The sequence below is a fragment of the Centropristis striata genome, chromosome 6, assembly GCF_030273125.1.
Source record: "Centropristis striata isolate RG_2023a ecotype Rhode Island chromosome 6, C.striata_1.0, whole genome shotgun sequence".
NCBI classification, from domain to species: Eukaryota; Metazoa; Chordata; class Actinopteri; order Perciformes; family Serranidae; genus Centropristis; species Centropristis striata.
In genome coordinates, this window is record NC_081522.1 from 36,902,774 (window position 1) to 36,923,178 (window position 20,405).

Genomic DNA, 20,405 nt, shown 5'->3' on the forward strand with positions numbered 1-20,405 from the left:
TTTGAAGTGTTTCTGCATCTTTAAATGCATAAATCATATACTACAACTAGACTTCTTGGAGTGTATTTTATTGTCTAACCTTGATTATCACGCCCCCAGCGATGCAGCTACATGTACAGTGTTAATGCAGGGTTGTTTACAGTTCGAATGTCCACATGGCATCTCGGGGCTCTTTTCAATTGGCACTTATCCTCTGTGTTTGACAGATAATCCTTTTATGGGTATATTATTTTAATTTTCTGATTAGTCCATTTGCAAGAAAGATTTGCCACTTTGGAAGCTTCTGCAGAGAGAGACAGAGAGAGACAGAGAGAGAGAGAACAGCTTTGACTTTGCAGCTTTTTCACTTTGTTGGGATGTGTTGACTCACTCTTAACCTACATGCTGCATCTAGATAAGGAATCCAGAATGGAAATATTGCACAATACAATCCACCAGATGGATTTGTTTTCTTCTGTTTAAACAGTAGCTCTCAAGCATGTGCCACTAAATCCCTAGAATCTGCAGGCTTATGTTGCAACCAATCACTGCGCACCATGATTGATTAGTCACCCATCTCTAGTTGAATGTGTGCAGATCAGGATGGAATCAGCTGCTGGAGTGTTTGGCTCAAGGTTGTTAATATACAGTGGTATAATGTATGTTTTAAAGGTGCAGTTTGTAAGATATGGCCAAATGTAACAAAAAGTCACATAGTTGACATTATGTTAAAGAAGTCTATGTGTTAGTTTGCAGAGATATCTACTTTATTTAGCATGCTAACCAGCTAGCCCAGGGCTGCAATGTCTTGTTATACCACTTGTGCCTCGGGAAGCGATAGTGAGTTTGCCCTCAGAGAGGAAAAAAAAGTAGATACAGTTGTGCTGATCAAATCAAATCAAACTTTATTTATATAGCGCTTTTCATACATATAAATGCAACACAAAGTGCTTTACAAAAAATAAGAATAGAAACAGACAATATAAATTACGGACTCCGCACATGGTGCTGAGCCGCCCAGACCCCCTGGACCAGGGAATCTCCAAGACGACATCCCCACGGGCAGAGTGAACACACCCCCCAGTGCGGAGACCCCCATGAGGGAACACTGGAGTTAAAAACTAAAAGACTAAAAGACAACAGGACAGGATAAAAACAAAAAGACTAAAAGACACAAGGACAGGATAAAAACTAAAATAATCAGTTAAAAGCTAGACCAAACAGGTGGGTCTTGAGCCTTGTCATTGGCTTTATTGCTTCACAACTAAGACTAAAATAAAGAACTATACACAAACTCAGAGTGTGTTTAAAAGATAGTTGCAATGATTAAGTCCCAGTGTAAATTACTCGATCGGTGGAGCACACGGAGGCAGCTCAGCTTCTTTCTCACCAACAAGCTGGACGACATGAAACTGTGTGACAGCTGTTTTATGGTGATATCGGACACCTGGCTGTATTCAAACAACCCGAGTTTGCATAGCTGTGTGATGCAGCTAGCAGGCTGCATCGTTCCCACATCCAACTCTGCATCGCATCCACCTGTGACTCCTCTCTGCCTGGCTGTTGGTCTCTGTGCGCTCAGCTGAGCAAGAAGTCTGTTTTGCAATGGACGCATCCCTGGAGAGTCTTTTCCCCGTCCCAGTAGTCTTTTGAATGCTGTCGGTCTTAATTTTAGTTTGGAAAGCTTCTATACTTGTTTAGGGACATTGCAATGCTTATACACACAATCATAATAAAGGATCATCGCTGCATTTAGTAAATCATGGTGATTTATGCCCTCTATTTGCTGGGAGTGTCCATTAATTACAAGTTGCACCTTTTAAAACTGCTGATCATTTCTTTCTAAAAACAAACCTGATGTTTCTTTGTTTTTGCATTGTGGCTGCTTCACAAAAATCCTCACAAAGTCAATTACATTTTTAAAGTGTTGTTTCTGAATTAAACTTGACGAAACAATTAATGTTTCCCACCTCTACGGTGATAAATCAAGGATACTTTTAGTAGTACGGGATGCCTTTGACTCTGACTGAGATGCACACTGAATATCAATGTGCGTCAGAGTTTTTTATCGAGTGGACTGAATAAAAGGCTTTTGAATCAAAACACGATTTTTTTTTAAGAACTTTTCTCAACACCCATTACTGAAGCATTTGGAGGTTGTCTGTCTCTGGAAATAATGAATTCCTAGTCAAAACATTGCAGGTGTATTATTTCTTTTTCTAAATGCCTGAGCCTGATTATGCCTCTCTTTCATTTCCTTACCGTTCTTTTGTTCGTACTAGAAAAAGCCACTGCTTTTTCAGTTGAATCTTTATTTATGAATTGACTGCAGTATATTATTTTAATAGGCTTAAACCTTAAAGTTCAGCTCTGTGACAAAAGAACTTAAATCCTTGCTCATGCACTTCTTTTGGGACTCTTCATGGCTCTTTATATACAACAAATAACAATCATCCTAATTAGAAAAAGCACAATTTTTCATTGTGCAAACATAAAAAAAAGGTTATCTGTTCACATGCATGAATAGAAATGCCAATATTTTGCTTGGACATAATCATCAGCATGCTGACAGCTACAGTTGTTGTTTGCTGAGTGGGTGACATTGTGGTGAAGAATGGAAATAATTAAATTCCCTGTGCCAAAGCTTAATGTTTTTGAACATTTTTTGATTCTATAAAGGAAAAACATTCAAGGTTGCAATCATCATCCTAAAAAAAAAAAAAATGCTCACATCTCGCCCACAACTTAAAATTTGCCCATTTATACTTTTAAGTTGGCCTATTTGATGTTCATGAATAATTTCAGCCTGATGAAAGTGGGTGAGAGTGGAAAATGTGCTGGTATGGTGATAAGAAATCCATTACAAGAGCCCTCCAAATATTTATTGATTTTAACGCGAACAATGGAAAACATTACGATGTGAGAAAAGGTTTTTCTGTGGAGCTTTTCAGACATGAGTGGGTGTCAGGTTGTCTGTTTTCTCACTGAACCCTGGTTAAAGGATGTTTTCCTGGAGTCGCTGCATTGTGTGCCGTGGCATGATGACCTCCATGTATTCTCCTGGTATTGGTATTTTTGTGTCTTTTTTGTATTTTTTTTTTACGTCTTTTTAAGTTATTTCGCACCTTTTTTGGTAATGTTATGTCTTCTTTTGGTATTTTTACGTCTTTCTTTGGTTATTTTGTATGTTTTTTTGGGAATGTTTTTTATATTTTTTTTGTTTATTTTGTGTCTTTTTTGGTATTTTTACGTCTTTTTTGGATATTTTTTACATCTTTTTGGGTTATTTTGTGTCTTTTTGGTATTTTTATGTCTTCTTTGGATATTTTTAAATCTTTTTGGTAATTTTGTGTCTTTTATTGATATTTTTGTGTCTTTTTGTAATTTTACGTCTTTTTAAGCTATTTTGCACCTTTTTTGGTAATGCTATGTCTTCTTTTGGTATTTTTACGTCTCTCTTTGGTTATTTTGTATCTTTTTTTGGGATTTTTTAAAAAGTTTTTTTGTTTATTTTGTGTCTTTTTTGGTATTTCTATGTCTTTTTTGGATATTTTTTACATCTTTTTGGGTTATTTTGTGTCTTTTTTGGTATTTTTATGTCTTTTTTGGATATTTTTACATCTTTTTTGGTAATTTTGTGTCTTTTATTGGTATTTTTGTTTCTTTTTGTATTTTTACATCTTTTTAAGTTATTTTTGCGCCTTTTTTGGTAATGTTATGTCTTCTTTTGGTATTTTTACGTCTTTCTTTGGTTATTTTGTATCTTTTTTGGGGTATTTTTTTGGTTACGATGTGAGAAAAGGGTTTTTCTATGGAACTCTTCAGACGTTTGTGTCTTTTTCTTGTGAGCATGAGTGGGTGTCAGGTTGTTTGTTTTCTCACTGAACCCTGGTTAAAGGATGTTTTCCTGGAGTCGCTGCATTGTGTGCCGTGGCATGATGACCTTCATGTATTCTCCTGGTATCTCTGATGGTGTTCTGAGGTGAGAGCTCTGAATATGAGGGGGGTATGATAAAGTGCAGATGAGATGTTAAGGTAAGGCTGTATGTGGGTGGGTGTCTCTCAGGTTGAGAATTTTCCTGCAAGCTATGAAGGTCACAGTGGAAAACAGGCTGCGATGAGTGTGCTCCTACCAACACAGTGTTGGCAGTGAAATCCCTCTCTGCTCACTGCAGGGAAGAAATGTTTATTCCTTTTTAAACGTGTCTGAACCAGCCAACAATCCAAAAAACTCAACAACTAAATAAACTCAAGGCCCCATTTACCATGTTTATAAGAAAACGATTTGCTTTTCAAGGTCTGGGACATAATTTTGTCGTACATCTTTCTGGTTTGATTAACCCTCTGAACCCTGAAAAATATGTTTTCTTTGAAAGATCACCAAAAATACAACGTTCATCATAAAAGGAAAGTGTACTTCACTTTTCTTTTTACTCTTTCTGTAACCTCCATGCAGCTCCTGTGAGGCCATGATTGATTCTGCTGAGACAAACAGTCATGTGACAAATATTCATTGAAAATCTGTTTGCACAGATCAGAGGGGAGAGGTCAGGAGAGGCTGGAAACATGCAAAGAGTGACCCAATTTTGTGGAAATGCTCCGATAAAGGCAAAAAATTACAGTTACAACCTAATCCGTGTTGTTGTCCATCATACTTGCTGTAAATATGTGCACAGAAATGTTAAGTTCATGAGTAAAATCTTGTCATAAGCACAAAAATAAGACCCAAAAACCAACAGGCATATTTTTCTGTTGACCAAAAGGTTGTCTCACTTTTCTTTTTCTGAAGGTTTCATAGTTGCTTCCTTTACAAAAGCACCACTTATAATTGCATGCTTGGAAAATATTTGCAGCACCACACAGAAGATTACTTCCTTGAAAAAGTTCAATGAAGCTTAAAATTGTGTCTCTCAGAATCTCTTTATTCTACATGTGTCATTTAAAATAAAGCTTTTGCACTAACCAGATCCTGTTAAAATACTGTGAAGACATGATTGATTCTGCTGAGACAAACAGTCATGTGACAAATTATGTTGCACAGATCAGAGGGGAGAGGTCAGGATAGGCTGAAAACATGCAAAAAGTGACCCAATTTTGTGAGTAAAATCTTGTCATTAGCACAAAAATAAGACCCAAAAACCAACAGGCATATTTTTCTGGTGACCAAAGGTTGTCTCACTTTTCTTTTTCTGAAGGTTTCATAGTTGCTTCCTTTACAAAAGCACCACTTATAATTGCATGCTTGGAAAATATTTGCAGCACCACACAGAAGATTACTTGCTTGAAAAAGTTCAATTTGTACTGTTTCTCAGCCACGGAGAGTAACAAGAAGTGATCCAGCAAAGAGCTTTTTCTGTGGGGCATTAAAGGTTTTTTGGAGTTAAAGCTTGCATTTGGCAACTTTAGCGCACCGCCTCCAGCTCCAAATGGCAGCGGGAGGTAATTGCTTGAAGGATGCACTTCAGTGTCCAGGAGTGATGTAATGTGATGTTAGTAAACTGCACGGAGCGCTGTGTTCACATCTTACCACAGGACATGAAAGAGGAGAAGAAAGAGAGATTATTTAGCAGGGATGGGACGCTCTCCTCCAGTGGGGCCACGGCTAACAGCTCCACTTGACACGCAACATTTGTGAAATAATCTCTTATTACTGCTGTGGGATAAAAGCAGGAAGGGTAACTTATGGCAAGACTTATTATAATACTTATTATAATAACCTGCTGTGAGGCAGTAATTTCAAGTTTTCTGTACTTTACCAGCACCGGTGGTAGTTGATTTATATGTACTTTTTGGATATTTTTACATCTTTGTTGGTAATTTTGTGTCTTTTATTGGTATTTTTGTGTCTTTTTTTGGTCATTTTGTGTCTTTTTTATCATTTTGTGGTCAATTTGTGTCTTTTTTTGTCATTTTGTGGTCAATTTGAGTCATTTTGTGCTTCATCTGATGAAATATTTTGGTCATTTTGTGTCTTTTTTTGATCATTTTGTGTCATTTTGTGGTCGATTGGATTCTTTTTTGGTCATTTTGTGACCAAAATATCATAAAATCATATTTTATTGGTATTTTTGTGTCTTTTTTTGTATTTTTATTTTTACGTCTTTTTAAGTTATTTTGTGTCTTTTTTGGTAATGTTATGTCTTCTTTTGATATTTTTACATCTTTCTTTGGTTATTTTGTATCTTTTTTGGGGTATTTTTAAAAAAAAAATTTGGGTAATTTTGTATCTTTTTGGATATTTTTACATCTTTTTTGGTAATTTTGTGTCTTTTATTGGTATTTTTGTGTCTTTTTTGGTCATGTTATGTCTTCTTTTGGTATTTTTACGTCTTTCTTTGGATATTTTGTGTCTTTTTTTGTATTTTTATGTATTTTTGGGATATTTTTACATCTTTTTTGGTAATTTTGAATTTGAATAATGACTGAATACATAAGTTGTTCAAGTCCAACAGACCAGTGCAATTTTTGCCATTACATGTAGCAATAGCATATTTATAAATATAGTACATTTCATAAATCCAGGTAGCCTATAGGTAGGTAGACCTTCTGTAAACTAGAATACTTTGGTTTGTTAAGTAAAACACAATCCACGCTAGCTACCACACTAGCCGCTAGCTGCTATATGTTTAGCATTGAGGTGATACTTGAGGCTGGATGTGCTGCGGTGATATGTGAATTCCTTGTTGCATAGCAACACAACCATGCTCTTATGGACGCTTCCATCCGTTGGTTTTTAGTAACTAAATGTCCCATCATCCACGGGGCCAACCAAAGGTCTCATCAGCTTCTTCCTTCATGTTCACTGTGGTTTGTTGTTGTCTCAACTCATCAACGCTAGTTGGTGCTCCAGTATAATCGGTCCGCCTGAAACTCATCCAGTGAGAAACGTTCCGCGGTGCAAAAATAAGTGCGATTAAAATGCGTCAATTTTTTGTAACGCGTTATTAATCAATCTTAATTAACCCGTTAAAGTCCCGGCCCTAATTATTATTATAACCACTCAGTGGACTGGACTGTGACGCTCCCTTTTTAAAACACAACGACAACTAAAGCGAGGAGCACCTCGCAAAATGAGGTCATCTCCACACATCCTTTGATCCCTTCATTCTTCATCTGGGAGGCAAGTGGCATATAAGAGGATCTATCTTTGTGAACGGTTTTGAGCCCCCAAAATTACAAACAAACTAAAGGCGGGGGATCGATAGAGTGTGTCTCACAGAATGATGAACTGGCACTTCAGAGGGGGAAAATCAATGTTGTGCTCCCTTTCTCTCCCTCTCCTCCTCTCTCTATCTTTCTCCTTTTGGTCCTAAACTCTCTCCACAGTCCTCACACTGCACTGTTTAAGTGTATGTGTCTTCTTATGTGTGTTGCTTGAGACAAGATCGCCCACTGTGATTTAATGCTCCTTTGTTTCTTATTCCTTTTTAGCCTGGAAGACCCCTGCCACTTTGATGTGTGAGCACACCCACCAATAATGGCCCATAGGATACGCAGTGGAAGTAAGTGCTTCTGGTCAGATTTACCGCTTTAGTGGTCCTCCTCCCCTCCCCCCCCCCTCTCCCGCTGCCTCAGTAAACCCCGGCTCATCTGACGTGGACGTATTGATCAGTGCAACATGGTAATCTTTAAATCAGTAGTTCTCAACCGTTTTGAGTGGCGACCCCCATTTTAACATGCATGTTCTCTCACTGAACAGAATCTCACAGTTCAGATCAGACAAACTCAGTCGATACGATGAATTTTGGACAAATAATGAAGCAGACAACAACTAAAACATCTCTCTGTGCATTTATATATGTATTTTTTATATTTTATTGTTTGTTTTAATCTAAGTCTTTTGCTATAAATTTAAAGGTCCATTCTGACCTCCTGAGTGTGTAACAGTCAGCTTCAAGCCAGAGACTCATTGGAAAGTCACAACTTGATACGTTGGGATTTGTCAGAAAAGACACAAAATTACCCAAAAAGAATCAAATTGACCACAAAATGACACAAAATGATAAAAAAAAAGACACAAAATGACCAAAATATTACATAAAATGAAGCACAAAAGGACTCAAATTGACCACAAAAAGACAAAAAATGACCAAAAAAGACACAAATGACTAAAAAAGGACTCAAAATTACCCCAAAAAAGAATCCAATTGACCACAAAATGACACAAAATGATCAAAAAAAGACATAAAATGAAGCACAAAAGGACTCGAATTGAAAACAAAATGACAGAAGATGACCACAAAAAGACACAAATTGACCAAAAAAGACACAAAATGACTAAAAAAGGAAACAAATTACCCAAAAAAGAATCCAATTGACCACAAAATGACACACAATGGTCAAAAAAAGACACAAAATGACCAAAAAAAAGACATTAAATGACCAAGGCTAAAACACATTAACACATGAACACTTTAACACAGTGGAGACAGAGCTGACTTCCAGAATGATTTGCCGACCCCCAGAAATCATCTCGTTGGTTCTCAGGTTGAGAACAGCTGCTTTAAATCATAACACAGCTTTTAACATGAAGCTGCCAACGTGAGACCGTTTATTTATTGCAACACATGTTTCGGACAGTTGACTGCGTGGAGCTGCATTTTTATGTCCCCCGGTAGTGTTGGAGGGCAAAGAGAACATCCAGTCCATTGTATATCTTAAACATAAAATAAATAAAGTTCCCCATGGGGAAAATTGAATTCCAAGAACTCTGTGTGGAGCTCGAAGTGACTGCCGGACTGTGGAGACCCTCCAGGATCACACTCTGCTGTTGATTTTGCTTCACAATTGTTCCGTAGCAAGTAATGAAGGTATTCTGTACGAAGATGAATCTAAAGTTGTCTTTTTGTTGCTGCCGGTAATGATAAAATAGGTACAGTGTCTGTTCGGAGATCGTTTCCCCCCCAGGGAGGCGGAGTTATCCCATTACTGGAGTGTGATTATCTCAGTAGTAGCTGGAGCTTCCACTGAGGCAGCTTGTGTCTTGTACATTGTGTGTTTTACACCACATACCAGTCTAATTTTTTACCTTTTTATGCCTCTGAATTATTGAGTCGGACTGTCTGTCCCATCCATAAATGTGTCTGATCCAGCCAACAATCCAAAAACTCAACAACTAAATAAACTCAAGGCCCCATTTACCATTTTTATAAGAAAACGATTTGCTTTTCAAGGTCTGGGACATAATTTTGTTACATTTTTCTGGTTTGATTAATCCTCTGAACCCTGAAAAATATGTTTTCTTTGAAAGATCACCAAAAATACAACGTTCATCATAAAAGAAAACTCTAAATACAGGCATTACCACTACCAATTTGAACTTTCTGACAGTTCATCATCTGTTACGAAAGTTTCTGCTGGGAAAAAGGAACCAAAATGAAGCTAAAAATTGTGTCTGTCAGAATCTCTTTATTCTACATGTTTCATTTGAAATAAAACATTTGCACTATCCAGATCAAAAATTCTTCTCCTGTGAAGCCATGATTGATTCTGCTGAGACGAAACGTGACGAATATTTACTTACATTTGTTTGCACAGATCAGAGGGGAGAGGTCAGGAGAGGCTGAAAACATGCAAAAAGTGACAGAATTTTGTGTAAATGCACTGATAAAGGCCAAAAAATTACAGTTACAAACCAATACGTGTTGTTTTCCATCATACTTACTGTAAATGTGTGCACAGAAATGTCAATGAAGCTTAAAATTGTCTGTCAGAATCTCTTTCTTCTCCATGTGTCATTTTTAATTAAAGCGTTTGCACTAACCAGATCCTGTTAAAAACATTAAATTCTGCTCCTCAGAGACACTGAAGCCATGATTGATTCTGCTGAGACAAACAGTCATGTGACAAATATTCACTGAGAATCTGTTTGCACAGATCAGAGGGGAGTGGTCAGGAGAGGCTGACAACATGCAAAAAGTGACCGAATTTTATGGAAATGCACTGATAAAGGCAAAAAAAATTACAATTACAACCCAATCCGTGTTGTTTTCCACCACACTTACTGTAAATGTGTGCACAGAAATGTTAAATTCATGAGTAAAATCTTGTCATAAGCACAAAAATAAGACCCAAAAACCAACAGGCATATTTTTCTGTCTCACTTTTTTATAATTGCATGCTTGGAAAATTTTTGCAGCACCACTCAGAAGATTACTTGCCAAAGAGAAAAACAAGAAGTGATCCAGCAAAGAGCCTTCTGAGGGGCATTTGGGAGTTAAAACTTGCATTTGGCAACGTTATCGCTTATCGTAATTTTTTCTCTCAGACAATATATCATCCAACAAAAATTCTGATATTGTGACGGCTTAATCCCACATTTTCTGATCCAGATTGAGTTGTTTCATTTCACAGTTTGTGAGTTGATAGACTCTCCTGATACACAAATATGTGTTTGAATTTATAAAATCAAAGGTGATAAACACAGTAAACATTATATCTCAGTGTTGTCATGCCGACATTAACATGTAAGCCAAAGCTGGGCTGTGCTCACAGAGCCGTCATGGCTGTAGATTCTCTCCTGTTTGTCCTTCAGTTTCTGAACCATGCACACACAAAAATAAATAAGGCATTTCCCTGCCTGCTGCACTTTCTTTGCATGGCATTTTATCCGTGTGTGCATGTATAGGGTTCATGGAATTTTTATGAGTGTGTGTATGTGTCGGTCGGTCGGTCCGGGGCGTTACCTGCTGGTGTGATGTGGGTGAGCTCTCACACAGCCCCCGTAGGTGCTGCAAGGCAGCGTTGTCAGCTGTGGAGAGCTGTTCCTGTCAGCCTGCCTCCACAAATTTAGGGCTGCGAGATGAAGCCTGAGACAGGTAACCATGAGGGGGGAGAGGGTGAGGAGAGAGAGGGAGGAGATCCATCCATCTATCTGTCTATCTACCTAAATATATATCTACCTACATATCTACATATCTATCTAGCTACCTAAATATCTATCTATCTATCTATCTAGCTATCTATCTATCTATCTATCTATCTATCTATCTATCTATCTATCTATCTATCTATCTATTTACCTAAATATCTATCTATCTATCTATCTATCTATCTATCTATCTATCTATCTATCTATCTATCTATCGATCTATCTAGCAAAAAAGAGAAATAATTTTTAAAAATGACAAATAATACAAAAAAGAGAAATAATTTTAAAAAATGACAAATAATTACAAATAATACAAAAAATGGGAAATAATTTAAAACAATAAAAAAGAGAAATAATTACAAAAAAATGAGAAATAATTACAAAAATGACAAAAAATTTGAAATAATAAAAGATACACATGAGAAATAATTGAAAAAAAGAGGAATAATTAAAAAAAATGACAAATAATTACAAACAACACAAAAAAATGGGAAAAATTTTCAAAAACTACAAAAAAAGGAGAAATCATTTTAAAAAATGCAAAAAAGAGAGAAATAATTACAAAAAAGAGAAATAATTACAAAAAATGAGAAATAATTATAAAAAGTAAAAAAAATGAGAAATAATTGCAAATAAATGCTGCTCTTTTTTCTGCATCACGTCGGCTAAAATTGCTATCTATCTATCTATCTATCTATCTATCTATCTATCTATCTATCTATTTATCCATCTATCCATCTATCCATCTATCTATCTATCTATCTATCCATCTATTTATCTATCTATCTATCTATCTATCTATCTATCTATCTATCTATCTATCTATCTATCTATCTATCTATATATCCATCCATCCATCCATCCATCCATCCATCCATCCATCCATCTATCTATCTATCTATCTATCTATCTATCTATCTATCTATCTATCTATCCATCCATCCATCCATCCATCCATCCATCCATCCATCCATCCATCCATCCATCCATCCATCCATCCATCCATCCATCTATCCATCCATCAATCTATCTATCTATCTATCTACAGAATCTATTTGTCTCTGTTTCTTTGTCTTTGTCTGTCTCCAGGGGTGCAGTTTGGGCTGGAAGCTGCTGTGTGTCAGTAGTGAAATATTCATAGTACGTGCAGGGAGTTTGACGAGCTGCTCTGACACCTCCATACTCTCCACCCTCATTTTCATTTCTTCCCCGGCTCCAGCACGTTACCTCACCCCCCCCCCCCCCCCCCCCCCCTCCCCCCCTTTCAGCACCATACAGTATGCCCAGTGCAGCCATGATGAAAAGAAGCCCACAGCACGCTGCTCTTACCTTTTACATTTTCATACTTAAGAGGATGTTAAAAAAAAAGACAAACTCAAAAAAAAAAAGCTGCATATTCACGGTAACACGCCGGCTGAAAAGCTTTCATTTTAACATTTTATTACCATTCTGTTGAAGGCTTTCATGCTTAAACTGTTCCCTCACTATGTGCTCTTTAAGATCCCTCTCATCCTGTTATAATGGAAACACTCATTGGAAATATGAAATTAATGGAATCTTGGGTGCTGCACGTGACCTCCTACATTTCCCAGTGTGCCGCTCAGCATCCCTCAGAGAACGTCTGGACTTAATGTGGAAGAAAATATTATGATAGCAGCAATAGCTTCAACCAGAGAGGAGGAGAATCTGACTCCTCTCTCAGAACGCCGTGTTGCTTGTGGCTGTGTTGTAATCTGGAGCCTCTGCCTTCCTGTCTGCCTGTTCATATCAACATGGTGAATGTAATTTTAGCTCTGGAAAGAATTCATTTCTGCCTTCAGACTCCATATTAATCCATATCTTCACATAGTGTCCTGACATCTTGTTTGGACCAGGAGCTCTCGACTTGAAAAGGAAAACAGAAACAGAAAAGCTGTAGTTTCTTATATCTGCAAGAAGTTTTGAGAAAAATATTTGCATGGCATGTCAACTTTTTTTTTTTTACCTTAGAGCAGGGGTCTCAAACTTGCGGCCCGTGGGCCAATTGTGGCCCTCATGATGATATTTTGTGGCCCCCACCTTGATATGAAAGTTTAATGTGAGTTTTATATGAATGGCACTTTACCGTGTTGTGTGTTGAAGGTCCCTTTAATTACTTTTTTTGGTAATTTTGTGTATTTTTTAATAATTATGTGTCTTTTTTAAATAATTTTGTGTCTTTTTTTAAATAATTTTGTGTCTTTTTTAAACAATTTTGTGTCTTTTTTAAATAATTTTGTGTCTTTTTTAAATAATTTTGTGTCTTTTTTAAATAATTTTGTGTCTTTTTTTGGTAATTCTGTGTATTTTTTTGGTCATTTTGTGTCTTTTTTAAGTAATTTAGTTTTTTTTTAGTAATTTTGTGTCTTTTTTTGGTCATTTTGATACTGCCTCCAGCAGCCCCCAGGTAATTTGAGTTTGAGACCCCTGCCTTAGATGGAACAATATTAGTTCTTTCCGAGGGATTCAATTATTTACTCCCTAGAACAAAGTCAGCCAACTACAGATGGAGCTTGACCTTAAAACATTTGATTTGGAGCAAAACAAATAAATAAAAAATGGGAAAATGGGAAAATAGGCAAAGAAAGACTGTGTCATATTTCATAAATGAATAATTTTACCTTCCCTTAAACCAGGGGTCTCAAGCTCAAATTACCTGGGGGCCGCTGGAGGCAAAAAAAAAGACACAAAATTACTAAAAAAGACACAAAATGACAGAAAAAAATACTAAATTACTTAAAAAAGACACAAAATGACCAAAAAAAGACACAAAATGACCAAAAAAAGACACAAAATTACTAAAAAAGACACAAAATGATTTAAAATAGACACAAAATTACAAAAAAGACACAAAATTACAAAAAACACACAAAATTACAAAAAAACACACACAATTACCAAAAAAAGACACAAAATTACCAAAAAAAGACACAAAATTACAAAAAAGACACAAAATTACCAAAAAAAGACACAGAGCTGATATCTAGACATTTTCCATGGTTTTCTTGATAAAAACCAAAATCATTATAAAGAAACCCATGGAAAATGTCTAGATATCAGCTCCTAAATTAAACTTATGAGCTGTTTTTTTGTTATCATTATATTCTTCCAAACAAATGTACCTTTAGTTGTACCAGGCATTAAAATGAACAAGAAATTAGAGAAAAACAATGATAAGAACAATAATATTTTTTCCCATGACTGTATATCAGGCCGGCTCAACACAGTTCGTCTCTTTTACAGTCAACGTTGACCGTTTCATTAACCAAAATCACAACTTTTAAGTAAAGTTTTACTAAGTATCTTAGTTGCCTAAACCCATGAAGATTCTTGTCTGTGCTGCAGTCTGTTTGGACTAAAGGTGAGATGGGAAAATGTAACCTCCAATCCATTGTTGCTGTCCACTTTTTAAACATTTTTAAAGTAATTAAAGTGTTGATGCAGTCATTCCATGTGAGCAGATTGAAAGTAGAACATCTTCACGTCGGAGCAGGAAAGCTGCTCTGTTGACAGCGGGCCTGTTTACATCCAAGGCTAGAGCGGGGAGACAGCATTGATCAGCTCCTCGCTCTCTGCATAATTCTCAGCATCATCCTGCAACAGGATGATTAGCCTCGGGGGAAAAAGTAAACAGGAGCGGGTAAAAGTTGCAAATCATCTTTTCATTATATTTTCCCGCAGCCTCCCTCATAAGTCATCATCACAGAGCCGAGGCCTCTATCTCCAAACTCTGCAGAAATATCAATATGGATTTAGGAGTCTCCCTGAAGCAAGGTCCTCAGCTAATTAAATCTGTAATCACTTTGTACTGTAAAAACACAAGCAGGGGAGGAGGGGAGCGGGCTATGTGGCGGTTTAAACGAGGGCCAGTGGAGTTTTTATTTAACAAAGACGGCTAATTGGGTCAGAGCTCTTTATCCTCATAAAGCACAGAGGTTTCCTGCCATCCAGTCGCAGCGCTTACGGCTCTTTGCTCTCAAACAGAGTTGGACTCTTTGAACAGAGTGAGACGGAGGAGCACAGACACTTTTCTCAAGGCTAACACAGCAAACAGGTACTTTATATATATTGTCTTGGGGGTTTGAAGTACGACGAGCGGAGTAATGGGATTCAGAGAGGGGCTAAAGTAGAATATCATAGAAAAGTTTATTTATGTCAGTATTTCAATTCAAAAAGTGGAATTAACACATTATATAGATCCATTAAACACAGAATGAAACATTCCATGTCTTAATTTATTGAATTATTTCAATGTCAGTTAAACTCTGTAACCAATCAAAAGTGATAATTATCTGTGTTTGCTGTTGCTGCATATTAAATAGTCTGTAGAGAAATGTAGATATTATGAAACGTTTAATTTACTTCAAAACAACCAACTTTTTGCAAATATTTTTTAGTTACATGAATGGCTTCAACAGCAACATTTAACAAGTTTTTAGTTTGCTGATGGCAAGTTAAGAATACAGGTGCATCTCAATAAATTAGAATATCATAAAAAAGTTTATTCATGTCGGTAATTCAATTAAAAAAGTGGAATTAACACACGCAAATTTACTAGATTAAAGTGGCAAATCTGTGCGAAACGTTTTTTCTCGCAGATTCACCACTTTAAATCTCGTAAATGCGTTTTTTTTTCTCGTAGATTTGCCACTTTAATCTCGTCAACTTTTTTACCATTAATTTGAGATTTTTTGGTCACAAATTTGAGATTTTTTTTCTCACAAATTTGTAGATTTTTTTACCGTTAATTTGAGATTTTTTTCTCATAAATTTGTAACTTTTTTTCTCTAAATATTACCCCCCTCCCCCGGGTCCGTATGTTTTTTTACACATTCTGGCAGTATGTAATATCCTCCAATATTCTCTAGGGTTGTAATTTGGAATTTGCAAGTCTTTCAATGAGTGCCCTATTAAGGGTTAAGACACCAAATCCTTGAGGAACAGCAGAGAAAAATCTACGCTGGCATTTGGTCTCAAAACCTTTTGACATTTTGGATGGTGACTGCTGTATTTCCGGTGAATTGGACTGCCAGGTTTCCTGCCATCCAGTCGGACGTTTACGGCTCTTTGCTCTCAAACAGAGTTGGACTCTTTGAACAGAGTGAGAAGGAGCAGCACCGACACTTTTGTCAAGGCTAACACAGCAAACAGGTACTTTATATATATTGTCTTGGGGTTTTGAAGTACGACGAGGGGAGTAATGGGATTCAGAGAGGGGCTGCGTGTCTCTAATAGCGGCTACAGAGACGTACAAGTCCATGAACTCCTTCCATCTTTCATCTGGAGAGCATCCAGGCACGCTGTTGTCTGCTTCGCTGGCGCCGAGCGTGAACACGACCCGAGCGCTGTCATGTCAAACTCTCATCACACTTTCTTTCTCAACCTCCAATATATATTGCATAAAGATTTTGTGTCATGAGACCAGCAGAAGGTAATGTGTCTTGAGTATATTCTCTAAGAGTGATCTTCTCCTGCACAGTTGCCCATAAAGTTGGAATAACATATTTTTTTACCTCTTTTCATGAAATGATTGTGACAGATAAAGTGTATTTATTCTCAAAATTTTGTTAATTGTGGTTTCATTTTCATTGCGATATGTTTGGAAGAGATTGATTAATAGAGGATTGTGTCAGAAAACAAAATTATTCCAACTTTATGGGCGAAAAGGAGATAGAAAATGAGAAACCAAAAAAAGGCATAAAATTACTAAAAAAAAGACAAAAAATGACAGAAAAAATACTAAATTACTTTTAAAAAAGACACAAAATGACCAAAAAAAGACACAAAATTACTAAAAAAAGACACAAAATGATTTAAAAAAGACACAAAATGACACAAAAAAAGACACAGAATTACTAAAAGAGACACAAAATCACAAAAAAAAAGACACAGAGCTGATATCTAGACATTTTCCATGGTTTTCTTGATAAAAACCAAAATTATTATCAAGAAAACCATGGAAAATGTCTTTATATCAGCTCTTCAATTAAAGAATATATATTAAATATATATTGCATAAAGATTTTGTGTCATGAGACCAGCAGAAGGTAATGTGTCTTGAGTATATTCACTCAGAGTGATCCTCTCCTGCACAGTTGCCCATAAAGTTGGAATAACATATTTTTTTACCTCTTTTCATGAAATGATTGTGACAGATAAAGTGTATTTATTCTCAAAATTTTGTTAATTGTGGTTTCATTTTCATTGCGATATGTTTGGAAGAGATTGATTAACCCTCTGGAGTCCATCTATTTATTGAAAATACACGTTTTATTTACAGTAATAACTTTATGTATATATGATATGTAGACAAGCTGAGAAAGCCAGTTGAAAGTGTAATCATAGGAGCTTTCATTTATGTTTCATTATTGGGGTATTTGACTTGAACGAGATGGACTTTTCCATCATATTCTAATGTATTGAGATGCACCTGTAGACTTGTAGTTATGAGTGAAATTTCTCATCAACTATTTGATGGATTGCCATGAAATTTGGAGCAGACGTGCATGTTCTCCTCAGGATGAAGTGCTGATCTCTTACCTTTTTATCTCACACCATTATCAGGATTGGCCTTCGCATCACTCAAAGTTGGATTATATATTTAGTGCTAATTAGCAAACGTCAAAGGGGGAAATATCATGCTCATACTCAGGTTCACACATTCTACTTGAACGTGTTTACATACTTCACCCTCACGAAATGCTTCATTTAAGTGCCTGTCTCTTTAGAATCCTGCCAGAAAAAGCCCTGTTTGCTCTGATTTGCTTGCGGGAAAAATGTGTCACAACTTTGCAAATGACCTCAAGCTGTGGGTGGAAATACTCAGATGGAGGGCAGCGTCTGAGCCGGCATGCTTAAGCCAAATCTGAGTAACTTCTTGAATGAGCCCTTGTTGGACTGTCACAGTGATTATAATATGGACTTATTGAGCTTTGCAATAAATATCAAGATCATGTCCACATAATGCACATGTATGTAAGACTGTTACCAACATTTTGGCCAACATTATTCTAGGATAAACAGCAGGTTTTTCCTGACTATTAAAAGTTTTTCTTTTGAGGATGAAAAACTTGGCTTTCTTTTATGATCTTGCAGCTTCGCACTCAATTAAAAGTTAATTTCTCTCTGTTTTTAGGACTGTCAAAGTTAACGTGATAACAATGCATATTGTATTTAATGCCAGTCATTGTTTTGTCACATTAGAAATGTATCCATTGCTTGCTAGTTTCCATCCAACCTTGGGCAAAGAAAATGTTATTTTGCATGACAAGTTCAGTCATGAAGTCGTGTCAGACGGATCTGTTAACAAGATCAACATAATTCACAGTTACTGTCCATGTGAACTGAGTTACTATCAGAGTACATCTTGTCTTAAATTGTAACAGTACTGGACCAAAACACAATGCCTGAAAATGCCTACTACCACCACAGACTGATAAAACATCTGCAGCATCTTACTACAGATGTCCAGAGATCTGAGCTTCGTTAAGAAAAAGAGGCGGCTCTGCCCCTTTTTGTAGAGAGCGTCTGTGTTTAGGGACCAGTCCAACTTATTATCCAGGTATACACCTAGATACTGTGAGCAACACCTCCATGTCCACCCCACAGGTATTTACTGGCTGAAGAGAGGGCTTGAACATGTGGAAATCTCTGATCATCTCCTTAGTCTTTGAGGTGTTCAATAGGAGATAGTTCTTGTGACTCCAGTCACTGAAGGCTTTTATCAGATCCCTATATTCAGATTCCTGTCCATTCCTGATACACGCCACAATAGCAGTGTCGTCAGAGTACTTCTAGATGTGGCAGGACTCAGAGTTGTATTTTAAGTCCGCTGTGTACAGTGTAAACAGGAGTGGAGCCAGAACAGTGCCTTGTGGAGCCCCTGTGCTGCTCATTAATGTCCCAGAAACACAGTTCCCCAACCTGACATACTGTGGTCTTCCCGTCAGGTAATCTGTGATCCAGGAGATGAAGGAAAGATCCACTCCCATGTCTGTGAGCTTGTTTTTGAGTATGTTGGGTTGGATGGTGTTGAATGCACTTCAAAAATCAAAAAACACGATTCTCACATCAGCACCAGTTTCCTCCTGATGAGCAAGGTTTGTTCTTCATTGCATCATTGCAAATGATTCCTCGAGATATAAATAAAGGATAAATGAAATACACAAGGATGACAAGATGATTAGAAATAGGTTGCAGAAAAGCTCAGATTTACCCTTCGAGGCTCGGAAGAGAGTTTCCACAAAACTTGGCGATCCTTTCTAGAGTTAGTGGCCTTATATATCTGTACAAATGACTGAATGACTGGCAGTAAATGAAATAGGTAACACAGTGGTAACTTACTATTTTTCATTTTTTTTTATTTCTTATTTTTATTTCCTATTATTTTTTTTATTTATTTTGGTGTATTCCTTGTCTGCGTGCTGTGCTATTTGTTTATTTTTTCCCCTTTTCTGTGGTCTGTCATGTGAGTGCTTTATGTGGGAAATAAAATAATAATAAAAAATAAAAAAAAATAATAGAAATAGGTTGCAACAATCATGGGCCTGGTCACACACACAGAGGGCAGGGATATATTCGATTTTTGATAATTAATATACATACATTTGCATGAAGCAAACATTCTTTATACTTGAAAAAAAATTGAACAGTTAAAAATATAATTATAGCGGAACAGATTGACAGTCATGAATATGTATGATTCATGTGAATAAAAGTAATGTGTTTCAATCAACAGTATGCTGCAAAAAGATTTTAAAAACGTGTAAATGTGTCGCCAATATTTGTAAAGTCGGTTCACCGAGCAATCTGCTTCAGTTTGAGTCATTCTTCAGTATCAAACTCGCCAAACTGAGGTGTGATAAATGTGTTTTGGTGCAGCTCTGTTAGTATCACACGTTAACAGCTCAATTAATTACTGCAGTTAACTACAATATTACTTCACTCTGCACTAGTAAATAGTTACTTTGACTCTTTTTAACCCTCTGGAGTCTATGATCACGCTGGTGTTTGTTTTTTTTCAAAGCCCCGTAACAAGATATGATCGTTTTAATTTGATATTACAAAAATGTAAAAGAAGGATGGGACGAGGCAGGCGTGGCATTAAACAGTTCATTGAGCATATTTGTGTTTTTTATGGTCACAAATAGTAAAATTTTATTTCAGATTTCATTTATTTAGTATTTATTTATTTAGTGTATTATGTATTTTGGGCTCAATGTGTTAATAAAGTGGGTTAAAGTGAAAAAAAATAATTGTCAGATTATTTTGAAGTTGTGCTGAGAAAATACAAAATACAAAACATGAGTATAGTAAATATTATGTGGTATATAAAGAGCAAATAGGCTCAGACCCCAGAGGTTAAGACTTTTTTCTTCAGATCTTTATTAACAATGAAAGAAATACAGGCATTCAGTACATAAACAAGATATACAGAGAAAAAGGTCAGTTACAGTATCTAAAGAATTAAATATAAAAAATAAAATAATAACATAATAAGGGGTATAAGGTGTTTCTCTTTATATTATTCTGGGGTTTC

At 36.4% G+C, this 20,405-nt stretch overlaps 1 protein-coding gene across 4 annotated transcripts in view; it reads left to right on the forward strand.

Annotated features, from left to right (window-relative positions):
* The window catches only part of mgat4c (mgat4 family member C), a 207,408-nt gene that overhangs the window by 81,519 nt on the left and 105,484 nt on the right, over nucleotides 1–20,405 (forward strand). For all 4 annotated transcript variants that reach the window (XM_059335015.1, XM_059335018.1, XM_059335016.1 and 1 more), the window contains one exon: nucleotides 7,411–7,481. The gene's annotated coding sequence lies outside the window, so the exon portion shown is untranslated. The remainder of the gene's footprint in view (nucleotides 1–7,410; nucleotides 7,482–20,405) is intronic.